The 13,686-nt window shown below is 39.4% G+C and overlaps 1 pseudogene; it reads right to left on the bottom strand.

The window, feature by feature from the left end:
- Positions 1-1,689: 1,689 nt before the first annotated feature.
- LOC115031027 lies at positions 1,690-1,812 on the bottom strand (annotated as a pseudogene).
- Between the last annotated feature and the right edge of the window lie 11,874 nt (positions 1,813-13,686).

The following is a 13,686-nucleotide window of genomic DNA, read 5'->3' on the forward strand; positions in this document are numbered from 1 at the left end:
CTGTCCAGGCACTGTCCAGGTGCTGTCCGAGCCTGACTGCGACTGGGAACCAGTCAGCAGTTCCAGCGGTGAAAGCAAAATGAAACCGAAAGGGAAAGTGCAATCACAGTGCAAACAAACAAAAGGGCATCTAACTCTGGAGAAATTTCAAGACTATACTTACCTTGCAGAGCTGTAATGTCCTGCAGTTCTGGTTCCGCCCCGCAAATGAGGGATCTTCCTTGCGCCGGTGTGATGGTATAAAGTCCCTGGGTCTTTGGCGCCACGTATCCTGAGCTTTTGTCCCTGCCAGCAAGAACACACTCAGGACAACCGGAATCTTCTGCGGCAAAGCTTTATTGCTTACTTCTCAGGAAGATCCCGACCCCAGAAAATGGAGCCCCTTATATAGCGCTCAGCCATGACGTTTCAGCACCTGATGTGGTGTGATAGCTCTTGATTTGTTGCTCGCCCATCACACCACTATTACACCCCGAGAATGGGCAGTGACTAGGAGTGAGTTCACTCTCGCACTTGCGCACAAGGCTTGTTTACTAGTTAGTCACAGCGGAGGCCAGCGCCATCTTATAATGGTGATTGCTCACAGCACGCGCACGGCTCTCCATAGCGATTGCTCGCTGCACGGCTCTCCACAACATCTACCACTAGGGTCTCTGTACTATTCTGTCCAGGTAAGATGCAGGGCCTGCTCTCCCAAGTAGGGTAGCTGTTGAGAGGCGGGGCCAGCTCTGCTCTTATAATCCCAGGGCCAGGTCTCCTGGCTGTTGCAGGTAGAGAGGGGTAAGTGGGGAGGAGGTCATCTCTCCTTTATCAGTGCCACCATATGTGAGATGAGTGGTATGGCCAGCTCTCCTATACCCATATCTTCAAGCCTGCAATGTGCAGGGCCAGTCTCCCAAGTACTGCAGCGGGTTAGGTGTGAACTCATCTTTCTTGTTTTCATGCCTCCAGGGCCAGCTCTCCCATGATGCCCAGGTGAAGGGATTGGCCAGTTCTGTAGATCCCTCAGACATCAATATGCCCCCAGACAGCAGCCTAGACCAGGGGTGTCTACGTGGCCTTTAGTGGTAACAGACCCTTGCTATATAGCAGGGCCACGGGATCTAGATGTGTCCCCTAGTGGCAGCACAGGCCAGGAGCCCACCATGGTCCTAGGTGGCACCACCGTTGCTCACAACTTTGGAATCTCCAATTCTGCCTCTCTTCACTGCTCCCACACCCTTCGGTTTCTTGTTCTCTTCCATTTCTCCACCACTTACTTGCTTCTTTTAGTGGCGCCCAAGGCTCTGAGTGTCTGGGATCATCTCAGGAGTGGTCTTAAGAGTGTTATGCCCTGGTCATAGACTATAGTCCTGAGCGAGTCTGCCCTACCCACATCACCCACGCATATGGATCGCCCAACTGGTGGTCATTTCAGACTCGATCCCTGTCCAGGTCCCGTGGGGCTGGTCTGGTGATCATCCGGGGCTACCTACTCACCAGAGTGGCCCCTTGCCTGCCACGGGCTCACTCCCATTCAGGGCCCTCAGTACCAGGAGTGGGTTCTTCTAGTTTCCAGCTCGCTTCTAATTCTGGGAGCCATTTTGGGCCTGCCTGGCACCAGAATGTTTTTTGTCTCAGGCTAGCTATTTGTCCAAATCTCCCTTGGTGCCAGACTGGTTGGCCATTTCAAGTTTGCTTTTTTCAAGGAATATTAGGTTACTAATATTCATAGGTTAGAACACTGAACATAGACATAGTCTCTCTCCTCTCTGCCACCCACCAACATACATGTGATACGGCAGCCATACCTGCAACACCTCTAGTGGTAACAGTCTAAGGATTCTTTTGTTTGTTAGTTTGGTTTGGTTTAATTTTTAAAAACCTATTTATTCACTTTAATCCTAATATCAACTCACCCATCTTCCCAGTATTCCTTCATGCAGATACTCCCTCTATTCCCCCCCCCCACTTCTCATCTGAGAAGGGGGAGACCCCTCTGGATATTCTGCCTTTCCTTCCAGACATAAGTTCATCCTCTCCCACTGAGGTAGCCTAGTTAGGGGAATAGAATCCATAGGAAAGCAGCCTATTCAGAGACAGGTCGCATTTAGTTATTAAGGATGTGACCAAGACCAAGATGCAAATCTGGTACACATATGTGCAGGGTCCTAGGCCCAGTCTATGCTTGCTCCTTTGTTGATGGTTCAGTCTCTTGTTGGTTCCGTCCTCTTCAGGTCCCTCAATCCCTCCTCCAACTCTTCCACAAGACTACCCAAGCTCCATCCAATGTTTAACTGTGAGCCTCTGCATCTGTTTCTATTGGCTGCTGAGTGGAACCTCTCAGAAGACAGTTATGCTAGGCTCCTGTCTGCAAGCATATCATTAGTAGTGTCAGGGATTGGCTCTTGCCCATAGAATGGATCTCAATTTTGGGCAGTTATTGGTTGGCCATTCCCTCTGTCTCTGCTCTATCTTTGTCCCTGCACATCTTGTAGGCAGGACACATTTCGGGTCAAAGGTTTCGTGAGTTGCTGTCCTTATCCTAACACTGAGAGTCCTGCCTGGCTATAGGAAATGGACACTAGATGATCCATATCCCTCACTGCTAGGAGTCTCAGGTAGAGTCTCACCCATAGACAGCCTGAGGCCTCCCCCATCCCAGACCTCTGTCACATCCTAGAGATTGCTCCTCCCCCACTGCTGATTTTCATGCCTCCTACAGCTCATTCCTCCTGCCCAATTCCCCTCCTCATCTCCCTTTCCACCCAGTTCCCTCCCTCCATTCACTTCTGATATCTATTTTATTTCTTTCTGAGAAAGATTTAACCATCCTCCCTTGCTTTGTGACCCTCTTTGGGCCAGTGGATTATAGCATGGTTGTCCTGTATTTTATGGCTAATATCCATATATAAGTGAAGATATACCGTGCATGTCCTTAGGATTTTCTTAAACAATTTATATTCATAAGTTTTTTTAACCCTAGAACTTCTTATGCAACTTTGGATATATTCAGTCACAAAATAAGTATATTATATACATTAACATTTAATGATAAAAAATCACAAATAAATGTATTTTAAAACAATGATCTGATCTGTATTTACTATTAAAGAGCTTTTCCTTTTCAGCTATTTTGATGACACACTGAGCACTGGGTTTTGTTCTTTTCAGTTATACTAAAATATGAAATGATTCCATTTTTAGGTATGAGAAATTTCAAATAATTAACTTAACCGTGAACTGTAATGGCCATGCATGAAATCATGCACCACCACAGAATGCACAGAGAACATAGCACATCTTCTTCAATATTCTACAGTTGAGATGTAATTTTCAAATTACAAATTTAAAAACTTGATTCATAGTAGCCAGGAACTGGAAACAACCTAGATTTCTCTCAACTAAAGAATGAATAAAGAAAATGTGATACATTTACACAATGGAGTATTACACAGCAATTAAAAACAATGACATCATGAAATTTGCAGGCAAATGTATGGAACTAGAAAAAAAATATTCTGAATGAGGTAACTGAGATTCAGAAACACAAGCATGTTATGTATTCACTCATAAGTGGATATCAGCTATAAAGTAAAAGAGTGATGGTGCAGTCCGCAGACCCAGAAAGGCTAAGTGATAAAAAGGGCTTGAAGGGGTGGGGCATGCATCTCCCAAGGAAGGTTAAATAGAACAGATTTCACAGGTGGACTGGGGACAGGTTGGGTTGTGAACACAAAGAATCAGGTGAGGGGAAAGAGGGAGAAAATACTGGGAGAAATGAATGGAATTGGGAACATTTCTGGGCCAGGTGGAAACTTAGCACCTGGTCTTACTGTAGCTTGTTATGCTGTGTTTAGTTGATGTCCCTGACAACCCTGTTCTTTTCTAAGGGGAGGATGTTGACTAAGCATGCTCAGTCAGTTAACAGGTTCCCTAGTGCAAGAGTGAGGATTAAAGGGAAAAAAAAAAGACAATTAGACAACATTGTAGCATAACCTCAGTGAATTCTGAGACTGAAGGTGGGTGTAATTTTTTTCCAATCTGCTTTTATGCCATTTTAATTACATGCACGTATTATGGGCAAGCAGAACAATAAGGAACTAGAAAGGCAATAAACAAAGTCCTGTGATTACTCCCATGACAGCTGTTTCCAAGGGCTTGTCAGAATGACCAAAATACCTGAGCCCACTTCCTTGTCCAATCCCCAAAACTTGCCTGAAGCCTACTTCTTTTTTTTTTTTAATTTTTAAATTTTTTATTAGATATTTTCTTCATTTACATTTCAAATACTATCCACAAGGTCCCCTATACACCCCCCCCCCCAATGCCCTGCTCCCTTACCCACTCACTCCTACTTCTTGGTCCTGGTGTTCCCCTGTACTGGGGCATATAAAGTTTGCAAGACCAAGGGGCCTCTCTTCCTAATGATGGCCGACTAGGCCATCTTCTGCTACATATGCAGCTAGAGACATGAGCTCTGGGGGTACTGGTTAGTTCATATTGTTGTTCCACCTATAGGGTTGCAGACCCCTTCAGCTCTTTGGGTAATTTCTGTAGCTCCTCCATTGGGGGCCCTGTGTTCCATCCTATAGATGACTGTGAGGATCCACTTCTGTATTTGCCAGGTACTGGCAAAGCCTCACAGAAGACAGCTATATCAGGGTCCCTTCAGCAAAATCTTGCTGGCATATGCAATAGTGTCTGAGTTTGGTGGCTGATTATGGGATGGACCGCCAGGTGGGTCAGTCTCTGGATGGTCTATCCTTTCATCTTAGCTCCAAACTTTGTCTCTGCAACTTCTTCTATGGGTATTCCCTATTCTAGGGAGAAATGAAGTATCCACACATTGGTCTTCCTTCTTGATTTCCTTGTGTTTTGGAAGTTGTATCTTGGGTATTCTAAGTTTCTGGGCTAATACCCACTTATCAGTGAGTACATATCATGTGAGTTCATTTGTGATTGGGTAACCTCACTCAGTTTGATATCCTCCAGATACATCCATTTGCCCAAGAATTTCATAAATTCGTTGTTTTTAATAGCTGAGTAGTAATCCATTGTGTAAATGTACTACATTTTCTGTATCCATTCCTCTGTTGAGGGACATCTGGGTTCAGAAGCACAAAAATCCCTCAAGAAATTCCACTTGAAGCCTACTTCTTATGTTTCACCCTAAGATTAAAATTCTTGCCTTAATCTACTTCGTTATAGTAGCTGAAAGTTAGACACTTGCCAAGTGGCTCCCCAAAAGACTCTCAACTTCTCCCCCTTTTTTATTTCGTAAACAAGACTGTGTCTGTCTTATGGGGTTCTGACAAGAATGCCTCTCTTACCCATTGTTGAATTAGTATTATCAAAAGCAGTGCCATTCTGTCTTAGGTTGGTAAGGCTCTGTGCAGAACTTACCTGTCATTGGCTACAAGTGTGTAAAATTAATAACTCTGCTTTGTGGTTCATTTTTAGTTTCAAGCCATGCACTTTGGCTGCCAACATGTTGATGTTGTTAAAGGCAAGCTTTAACAGGATGGCCAGGAATAAACGTATTCCCAGAACAAGATTAGGCATGCTATTCTTGAAGCTTGACCAATACTGACCTTAGTCCATTAATAATTTTGTCAGCAATATCTGCAGCAAAGCTCATCAGAGCAGCATTCTTTAAATTCATAATTTCACTATGCAAAATCAAAAGATCCAGAGAGGTGTTAGAATTATGCCAAATACACTGCAAGTGTCTTTGAACTTTTTCCCAATTATAGTGACTGTCATTGTAAATTTTAGAAGTCACACAAATCCATTGGTATTTAGCATGACACTTGAGATAGTGTCGTATTCTTAAACTCTGAACCTCTTCTCTAATAATTTGAATAGTACCATAAAGAGCATCAATCCATTGTTTCAAATGCCTATCTAAATCCTCTAGAATACTCGGAACATTAGTAACATTTTTTACTAAATGATTAATGAAAGTAGTTGTCTTAACTTCTTGTGTCAAAGTAATTGCAGCAGTGGTGCTAGCTATTAACTTAATTAAAGCTGCTATAACAGTAATAATCAAGTCCACTACCCTCTTGCCTCTACTTAAAACCTCACTCCCTTCTTCCAGTACCTGCAAGCTTTTTCCAGAATACCAACGTCCTGTAATACTCACAGGCAATAAAACAAAAGTTGGTTGATATACCATCATAGCAGACATGCCAGATTTCAACACATTAACACAACCAATAAAACATACATTAAATACTGTAGAAGAAATAAAAGTGATTTTAACATGACCAATTAATAAAAGATTTGGAGCCTTAAACACATTCACTAACACTTGTTCCAAATCCAGATCCTGTCCAGTTTTATCTATTGCTAACATAACATCATAGAGAACTGCAGCTAACTTCCAACTATATCTCTAAAAATGTCCAGAACCAGACTTCCAAATGAAGACTGTTATTTTATTTTCAATATTAGATTGATATCTAGACCAGTCCACGATTCAGTTAGAATAACTGGTCACATTAAATGAAAGAGAAGAGTCATCACAACTTCTGTTTTTGATTAAGATTTTGAAGGCAGTTTCCAGTCTCCATGTTCTCTGTCCCACAAAGTCTAAAATCTTGAAGCCAACTAGCTTGTCCAATCTGGGATATAGGCAAGCAAAGGTGGGTCAGGAACACAGCTTCCCAGTCACCATTGTCAGGGCAGCCTGAAAGCTCATGGTCAGCATCATTCTTTGTCCCAGCATCAGCATGTCTCACCAATCACTCTGGGAACTAGCATGATCTTTCTGCATCCTGGGGAAAATTGCAAACATGCCCTCTTCCCCATATTAAATACCTGATCAGGACCATGCCATGTGCTAGTATGTGAATCCTTCCATTTTTACCTAGTCATAAGTATGCCTGGTTGTAGGGTGCCATAGATACTCATAGAGTTCCTTGGCATCCAAATTTTTAAAATTTTAAAATAAAAAGAACATGATTTAAATAAATTTGTGGTGTATATAACTCCTTCATCTTTATTTTATGAAGGTAGTTCCACAATGCCTGTTTCTCAATACTTTGTCCCTGGGGATTATAAGGAATCCCAGTAATATGGGTAATATTAAATTGTCAACAAAACATCTCAAGTGCTTGACTGTAATAGCCAGTTCCATTATCCGTTTTAATCTGATTTGGAACACTAAGTATAGAGAAACAATATAGGCAATGACTAATTACAATTTTAGTTGCTTCTCCTGTTAAAGCAGTTGAAACTAGAAAGCCTGAAAAGATGTCAATAGTCACATGTACATACTTTAATTTTCCAAAAATCAAAAATATGAGTAACATCAATTTGCCATAATTGATTAGGTAAAAGTCCTAAAGCATTAACAGCATTATGTGATACAGGTAGAAATTAAGGACATTCAGGACAAGTCTTTACAATTCGCCATGCACATTCTCTAGATATACCAAATTGCTGTCACAAGGTATTACTATTTTGAAGATATAAAGAATAAGATTATTTGGCTAGTTGTTCCTATGTAAGGCCTATAATCTTCCTGGTAAACAAATCTGCTGTGGCATTGCCCTATGGGGTCTTGTCCAGGCAATCCAGAATGAACTCTTAAATGTCCAAGGACAGTCCTTTAAAGGAACAGTATTTTCTCTTAACTTGAGTTGTATTTACATAAATAATTGTGAAATTTGAGAATTAGAGTATCTTAAAAAAAAAAAAGAACAATTTCAAGCAATTGTAAACCGTGAGCTATATATTGGCTATCAGTGTACAAATTAAAAGCTTGATTTTTCAGAATTTTAAAAACAGCAGCTACAGCACATAGTTCATTTATTTGTGCTGAAGCAGGGGGAAACTCAAGAGAATGAACATGTGATCCAACCTCATATGCTGCCTTCCCATTAGATGAGCCATCTGTAAATATAGTAAGCACACTCTCTATGTGTGAATTTACAGGGAATACAAAAGCATGAATAGAGGCAAATTTAACAACTTGTCTTTTGATAATGATTATCAATTTTGGCTAAAAAATTTGCACATGCAATAGGCCAAATATGAGTATTTTGCAATTACCAATTTAATTGCTGTTTGGAATAAGGAACAAATATTTCATCAGGTTTTTACCCAAAATATTTCCGTGATTCTATCTTACAATTCTGTATTAACACAGCAACAGCTTCATAATAGAATGTTAGAACTTTACTTGTAGATGAAGAAAGATGAATCCATATTAATGGTCCCTTTTGCCAAAGGGCTGTTGTGGGTGCATGAGTTGTAGCAATGATGCAAGCAGCCAACAATTGACCATAGTTTATATAATGTATCTGTTGTTGGATAATAGCTTCCTCCACTTTCTGCAAAGCTAGTCATCCCTTATTAGTTAATTGTCAAGGAGAATTAGCATTTGCATCCCTGTTGAGGGTATCAAACAGAAGTTTAAGTTCTCCTGTAGTAAGGTAGTAAGCTTAAGATGAGGTCTCAGCCAATTAATATCTCCTAGCAACTTTTGAAAATCATTTAGAGTAAACAAATTATCTTTTCTTATTTCAATTTTCTGTGCTATAATTTGTTTAGCATACAACTGATGTCCTAAATATTATAAAAGTTTTAAAGCTCATTGTATAAGAGCAAAGGCTTGTAGTAAAACTCCTTCCGAGGAATCAGCTAATAAAATATCCATATAATTAATAATATATACTGAAAGATTCAAAGTCCTAACCTCTTGTATTGAAGCAGCAACGAAATTTTTTACATAATGTAGGGCCACTAGCCATTCCTTGAGGCAAAACTTTTCAAAGATACTGCTTCATGGGCTTTTTAAAATTACAAGGAAGCTCACTAAAATCAAACCCTTTACATTCATCAGGATGCAAAGGAATAAAGAACAATCCTCCAAATACATTATAATTCTATATGGAGTAGGCAGGTCAGATTATAATGCCTCTTAAAGTTCCATAGCCTCATTAACCTTTCATAAATCTTAAGATTGAACTTTGTTTTGAACAACATCTTGATAGATCTGTAATAATGCTGTTTTGACTTAAGAGTAATTCCCAGATCCTCAGAGACAAGGCAAGGGCCCAAAAAACTTAGGCAGGATTTGCAAAACAAAAGCAGTGCCACACAAACCGCACCGAGGCTGCTCTAAGCCTTGCATTAACTCAAATGTAAATATTTCTTTTTTTTTAAAGAATTTTTTATTAGATATTTTCTTTATTTACATTTCAAATGCTATCTGGAAGTCAATATTTCTTAATCCTAACCTATTGCCTGAGGCCTGGTCCAATGACTACCCCTCCTGCAGTGAGGACAGATTCCAGGGGAGTGATTCTACTGTCTGTATATGCCTCTAATTTTGGACACTCTTTCCTAAAATGAATTATACCCCCATATATAAAACATCCCTTATCACCTCAGCACTGTGAAAGCATTACTTGTATTGTAGTCCACTATAAGGCAGTAGCCCTAGCCAGACCCTGATTGTATGTGGGTCCAATTTCTGCACAAAGACAAATGTATCCAGATAAGTCTGTCTTTGCTTTGTATGGCCAGAGGGTCACATGGCAGATTAGCATTCTCATTAAGACAATTGTGTAACAAAAGGAATTCCTGCTCATGGGTCTCCAAAAATTCTACTAGCTCCTTTTAGCATCCTATCCACAAATTCCTGAAACAGTTCATAAGGAGCTTGCTTGATATTAGATAAATTCCCACTGAGATCTCCTTTCCAATCTTGAGAGGGTTAAATTTGCTTCTATCGTTATATCCAATAAAGCTTGTATAAAAAGGGGCAGCAGGCCTTTTCTGGTCACAGCTGTTTTTAACTTTTATTTCTCTAGCAATCATCTTAATCTCAAATATGGGTGAGTTAAAAATCCTGAGCCTGTGATCAAACTATAAACTGCAGCCAATGGAACATTGGCAGCTCAACTATAATTTTTAAGTTTCTCTTATAAGACCAGAGCACAACCACAACTTTGAAAAGCAAAACTCAACCTCCAACAAACAATCCAGTCTCCAAAAAAATCAGGTACCGTGCTACAAAGTTTGGCTGCCAATTCCTGCACAGGAACACATGATGGTGCAGCCTCTAATACCTTACCAAAGAGAAACTATTTCAAATCTTATCTCTTATAAGTCTAGTTTCTAGGATAAGAATTACGTAAAATATTATTCCAATTTAGAAGTATCTTTAGAGATCTGTTTCCCTGGGTTGGCTCATGCCACATGGTGTAGTTCTGAATTACTCCAACCCGGAGTTACCAGATTTAAGTCAACTTTCTGTTACCAATGTTACAAATTTTTAATCATACCCAATAACTTATAAGTCAATAACTTATAACCAAGACATGCAGGACATATTTATACTTTTTAAACCAGTCAGAAACAAAAATGAAATAGCTGCATACATTTACTTATTTAAACCAGACAAAATTCTTAATTTTTCCAGCTGTAATTTCAAGAGAGGAGCTACTTGTTACCTGCTGAACCCAATAAATCACAGTCACAGAGGTTTTCATAGAAAGAAATAGTCCTCAGTTCCCTTACCATAGAACTTGAGAAGCTGCTGGTCCCTTTAAGAGTGGCTTTTAGAGAAAAGCTCCTGGCAGGGCTTCTTCAACTGTACTAGACTCCTAACTACAGGTGTAGGCCTCAAAAGGCCAATTGAGACCGTTTTTTATTTATTTTTCTTTTCCTCTCTCTCTCTCTCTTTCTCTCTCTCTCTCTCTCTCTCTCTCTCTCTCTCTCTCTCTCTTTGAAATGAGTTAAAACTAAATCAAGGACTGAACAACAGGCAGATAAAATTTTAACCATTTATTCTTTTAAACATGAAACATAGAACAACAATCAATCAAACTGCAAAAGGGAAAACAGATTTATCATTAACTGGTCAGTTTTGATGGACATGGATAGATTGGAGCAACCAGGACAGACAGCAGACAGAGAGGGAAGAGAATTAGATATCCCAAAGGGACCCAGATATTCTAAGTAAGGAAATCAGAGCCAAGCATTCCTCCAGTAGGAGCCAAAGAAGAGGCAGGACATCTCCCAACCTCCTCCTGTCCCTAGGAGAGCTCTGAAACAGCTTACGTTCATTTTACTTCTCTTTTGCCGAAGCATCCCCAGATTATCTGAGAGGACTTCTTTTCTCAAACCCATTCTCTCATGTCTCCAGTGTAAACTATCTCTAGTCAGGGCCCCAAAACTAAATTTAAGCACCTATGAGAAATACTTTCCCTTCTCTAGATTTTAGCATAGCTCTAACATACACAAAACATATTTTACCATTACCTTGTCCCTCTACAAGGTATATTCACCACTGGCTCAAATAATCTTTACTTTCCTTTGCACACGTTGCCACATGCCTGTGCTGTTTTCCCACCCCCCACCCTCACTTTCTGGAGACTGATGTTGAGGCGCCATTTGACCAAGCCCGCTCAGTCAGTCAACAGGTTCTCCAGTTCAGGAATGAGGATTAAAAAGAAAAAAGACAATTAGACAACATTGTAGCATGAGCTCAGTGAATTTTGAGACTGAAGGTGGGTGTAATTTTTTCCAATCTTCTTTTATGCCATTTTAATTACATGCAAGTATTATGGGCGAGCAATACAATAAGGAACTAGCAAGGCAATAAGCAAAGTCCTGTGATTACTCCCGGGACAGCAGTTTCCAAGGACTCCTTAGAATGACTAAAATACCTGAGCCCACTTCCTTGTCCAAGCCCCGAATCTTGCCTGAAGCCTACTTCTTGTGTTCCACCCTGAGATCAAAATTCCTGCCTTAACCTACTTCCCTATTATAAGCCTAAAGTTAGGTTTTTCCCAAGTGGCACCCCAAAAGGTGCTCACAGGAGGTGGGGGTGTATCTGAAGGAGAGAGAAGGAACAGGGGAGTGGGGGAGACTGGGGGAGGGAAGGGATGGAAATTGTGGTTGAGATGTACTATATGAGAGAAGAATAAAAAAAAAAATTAAAAAGACCAAAGAATAGCAGAGACACACAAGAGTAAATGCATTGTTTATGACTTGATTGTTTCTCCAGATATGATGCATACCACTGATGTAGCTAAAATGATTAAGTGAATTCTAAGGATTCCATTAATGTATCAATATTATTGTGCTGGTTACTTTTTTTCATCTTGATATACCTTAGAGTCATCTGGGAAGAGTGAACCACAGTTGAGAACATGCTTCTATCAAACTGCCTGAAAGCAAGACTATGGGTCATTTTCTTGTTTACTGAGTGATGAGACAGAATCTGTAATCTTATATTTTTTAGACCCTTGCCAAAGCACTAAGATACCTTCTCAGTAGAGTCCTGTGACAAATGTAATGCATGCTCTAATTTCTACTCTCAGGAACTCCTCCACTGGAATGTTTTAGTGGGTTTTCTCCATATCTTCCTAACCATATTAATATCTAAAATATGTGTTGTTTTCTTGGAAAGTTTAATATTTCTACTCTACAATGTTCTGAGTTTTTAATAAATCATCAATTTCAGATCTATATAAATATTTTTATGTGGACATATTTACTAACTTAGTTTTAAGTTATATAATATAAATATAAATATAAATATAGTATTCATGATGCAGTTATTCTTTTCATTAACAGTGTAATTCTCTCATTTTGTACTTCAATTCAGGCTACTAGGCATTGATGTTTTGGTTACTAAAGTGACTTGTTCTTTAATTAAGGTTTAAATTTTAGTATTTATAAGTCATGATTATAAACAGAGTTAAAATGTAAGTCTCTGATTTTATGACACTTACAAATGGTTTATTCTGATGGTTAAGCTTTGTTCTTTTAGGTTATCACTAAACTTCCAATCTGTAATATGATGAACTGTGGTTGAGAAACAAGGCAAGAACAATGTAGTTCCACACTCTTTTAAATAAAGAATTTCTATGATCCTAGTAGCAGGAAATGTTTCTTCATAATTAATCCTATATGTGGTTGAAGATAATCTGGTGTTGACAAAATCAAATTGGTCCTTTAAACACTGGACCTATTTCCTTTTTTTTGGTTACATTGTTCTAAGGTCCAAGTTTTAAAAGAGTTCTTGACCTCCATTGTTAATGTCTTTAGAATGTTACAAGGGTATATCCTTCCAAATCCCAAATTTGGAGAAGTACATAGAAGGAAGGAAAAGGAAAAAGGGTATAAACTCATGGTCCTGGAAAGCTGCTTATTGGAAAATTCTGCTTTCAAATGCAGTGGCACAGAATGGGGGTCTCACTAAGAACACCAAAGTCTGCTGCGAATGCACCTTCCTCTACCAAGTTCTTCAGATTCTCATAGCATTTCAAGTGTTGAGGTCTCACAGACCCAAGATGGGTAGAAAGATGCTGAATAGGTCTTAGCAAATTAGTCAGGATTAAAAGGAATTCCATGAGGACCGCAGGCCCACATATTTGGTAAGAATATATATGTAAGTGTATTTATAAGTATATACATGAGTAGCAAAGATAACACTGAATGATCTCAACTCAGAATTTCAGCTACTCAAAAACCTACTCAAAACAGTAGGAAATCAAATTTTCTTACATCAACATTATTTGAGATTTCTGAGTTCAAAGTCCTGGGCTTTGCTTTAAAGTACACCCTCCATTTGTTTGTCATCTGCATTTTAGAACTGATATATAATTCATAACCATGCTAAACAGAATGCAGTAACAGTCTTCACAGTGCCAATGGAAAAATATCATTCTTTTCTGATAT

The sequence above is a fragment of the Mus caroli genome, chromosome 4, assembly GCF_900094665.2.
Source record: "Mus caroli chromosome 4, CAROLI_EIJ_v1.1, whole genome shotgun sequence".
NCBI classification, from domain to species: Eukaryota; Metazoa; Chordata; class Mammalia; order Rodentia; family Muridae; genus Mus; species Mus caroli.